The sequence below is a fragment of the Myotis davidii genome, unplaced genomic scaffold (genome assembly GCF_000327345.1).
Source record: "Myotis davidii unplaced genomic scaffold, ASM32734v1 scaffold1065, whole genome shotgun sequence".
In the NCBI taxonomy this organism is placed as follows: domain Eukaryota; kingdom Metazoa; phylum Chordata; class Mammalia; order Chiroptera; family Vespertilionidae; genus Myotis; species Myotis davidii.
The window spans coordinates 1,818,326-1,821,694 of record NW_006297281.1 but is presented as its reverse complement, the minus strand read 5'-3'; positions in this window follow the sequence as shown (position 1 = coordinate 1,821,694).

Here is a 3,369-nt window from a genome sequence, read left to right as displayed (position 1 = left end):
CCTCTCCCTCTCCCTCTCCCTCTCTCTCTCCCTCCAGTCCACTATCTCTAAAATGCAGTGAAAAAATATCCCCGCTTTGATGATGAAAAACACCAGGGTTATCAACAGAAAATGTCTAAAGACCAATGTACCTTCGAAGTTCAAAGAAGGTGGTGGCGACGACAGAATATGTTGAGAGAACAGGCATCAACAAATACTACCGATTACGGTAGGAACTGCCTTCTCAGTGAAAATGAAGTACATGATGATGCAATCCTCAAATACAGTTGTGGTGGAATGACTATTCGATATGAATTTTGCCTATCATTAAATTTCTCAGATGAAAAACCATCCGATAGGAAATTTACTCAATGTTGTAGCAAAGGGAAAGTCTGTCCAAATGATATAAATTTTCCAGATTACCCAGCATATTTAAAAAGATTAATGACAAACGAAGATTCTGACAGTAAAAATTTCATGGAAAATATTTGTTCCATAAATAGTTCTTTTGTTTTTGCTTCCATGAGTGCAAATATTGCATTGCCATCAGGATATGGGCCATACTGTTTTAGAATATACAGACAAGTTTATTACCATACTGGAACTTTACATCCTTCGGATGGTGTTTCTTAGAAGTTTGCTCAACTCTCTATTTTGGATACAGCCAAAGCTACAAGTAAAAGATTAGCAACGCCAGAAAACCAGGGCTGCTCAGAAAGACTCATGATCAACATCAACAACCTCATACATAAGGAAAGGGGTGTGGGGGATGCGAGAAGAGACTGGACAAAAATCGTGCACCTATGGATGAGGACAGTGGGTGGGGAGTGAGGGCAGAGGGTGGGGTGGGAACTGAGAGGAGGAGTTATCGGGGGGGGGAAGAGGAACAAATGTAATAATCTGAACAATAAAGATTTAATTTTAAAAAAAGGTGAGTACAACAGATATTCTCTTGAGTTTTCTAAATTATGCTTATCTTTGAAGCAAAAATTATAATACTGTGCAATGTGGTTCTCAGTGTATGTATGGAAGGGAAATATTTAAGATGACTATAGTATAAAGAAAAGAGGGTAATGACAATCAAAGGGAGGTGAGGTTTCTACCCATGACTCAAACTGGAGTGATGACATTAGCAGACTGTGGTGAGTTATGTGCCTATAACGAACACCCAAAGCAAGCAATAAAACGCCGTACAGAGATCTTCTCCATAGCACTGCAGGTGATTCAGAGGGTCTGTGAGAGTAGTACGTTCAAATAACACACTAAGGTCAGAAAAAAACACAGATGAACGAAAAAGAGAGGAAATAAAGAGAAAATCCCCAGCAGACTACGATTTCCGACTCCTCTCCAGTATCTGCCTGCTTTCAGATGCTTTTCAGTACCTTCAGACAGTTGCTCTTTGTACACTGCTCAAAATTTACAGTTGTCACCACTGCACAAGCTGTTTCGAGAGGAGCTTACTCAGCCAGCATTAGAAGCAAGCAGCGTCTCAATCAGCTGTACAAACATGCTTTTTTTTTGGAACGAGGCTTAGATTTATTAAAGAAGCACTCAAGTCAATAGCATCAGTATTTGTTCTATAACTTCTCAAGTTGGAAAGTTGACATAAATAGGTTTCAAAACTCCTATTATTTTATGTAAAATTACTTTTATTATTCAGAATAAAATTTCAATCTTTTTTTTAAAATATATTTTATTGATTTTTTACAGAGAGGAAGGGAGAGAGATAGAGAGTCAGAAACATCGATCAGCTGCCTCCTGCACACCCCCCACTGGGGATGTGCCCACAACCACGGCACATGCCCCTGACCGGAATCGAACCCGGGACCCCCCAGTCCGCAGGCCGACGCTCTATCCACCGAGCCAAACCGGTTTCGGCAAATTTCAATCTTTGTGTTATGTTCTCATATAACAGGCAATTCATCTTTTCTTGGCCAATGACGACACCTGCTGGCTCATGTATGGCAGTGGCTGGTATTGTGCAGAGCGTGGAAGTGAGGCAGGGTCTCTGTAACACAAATTCATTTACTCCCGATTCAGATGAACGGACAAGTTCATTGCCTCCCAGTTCAGATGGAGGGTCAGCACTTTTCTTGAGTCATGAGTTAGATGTCTACCAGGGTAAGCAAAGCAAACCCACACCCCTTCAGAGCTGATCTGCTTTCAGTGTCCCCACCAAACTCTGCATCAGCACCATGGACAGAACCCGTTCTCCCTCACCAGCCACATCCAATCCATCACCACCAAATCCTGTTGATTTCACCTCTCGATACCTCCACCTCCCTAATCTACGTCATCACTATCGTCTCTCACACTCCTACTATGTCCCATGTGTTTATGCTAACTCATTACATAAACCTCACACTGACCCTAATAGGTATGAACCAGATGAGAGGGAGAACAAGGTCAAGTTCTCTGGTCAGCGTTCCATACTCAGCAGCTGGTGGAGCCAGGGTTGATCCTGGCAGGCTGCCTCCAGTTTTGTTTTCCTGAAAGCCATACTTGCTGCCCACTCACCACCACTGTATCATAGTCCCCAAACAGTCTACTCATGTCCCTTCTGTTCCCTCTAATCCATTTTCACAGAGGCGCCAGACATCTGCCCAAAACATATATCAAAATCGTGTCACTTCCCCCCAGTAATTCTCCTGCTTTTAGCAAAAAGACAAAAATCTTACACCATAGCCTAGAATGTCCTGACATCTCCCATTTTAAACCAATCTGTACTTCCCCTCACTCTCTTCACTCAGCCACACAGACCCACTTCCCAAGTCCTTTCCCACACAACATTTGCTTGCACTGCTCACCTGCACTGCTCCTTCAAACAGATACACAGTTCTCTTTTTGCACCTTGTTATGGCCTGTTCACCCGACAGATCTCAACTCAAGCATCACATCCTCAGGAGAGTCAGACGACCCATCTCTAACATAAGCGTGCAGTGCTATCAACTTCCCTGAAAGCACAGCTTTGGCCAGCATCCCACTCTTTATAGGTGGCAATTTCATGTTTTGTTCAGTTCAAAATATTTTCTAATTTCCCTTGAAATTTCCTTTTAACCCTTTGATTATTTAGAAATCCATTTCCAAATATGTAGGATTTTCCATTTATCTTTCTGTTACTGATTTCTAATTCAATTACATGGGATCAAAGACCACACCATCGGCCCAGCAGGTATGGTTCAATGATTGAACATCAACCCATGAATACCAGGAGGTCATGGTTTGATTCCCAGGCTGCAGACTCAATCCCCAATAGGAGGCATGCAGGAGGCAGCCAATCAATAATCCTCTCTCATCATTGATGTCTCTATCTCTTTCTCTCCCTTCCTCTCTCTGAAATCAATAAGAACATATTAAAAAATACACTGTATTATTTCAATTTTTATTTTG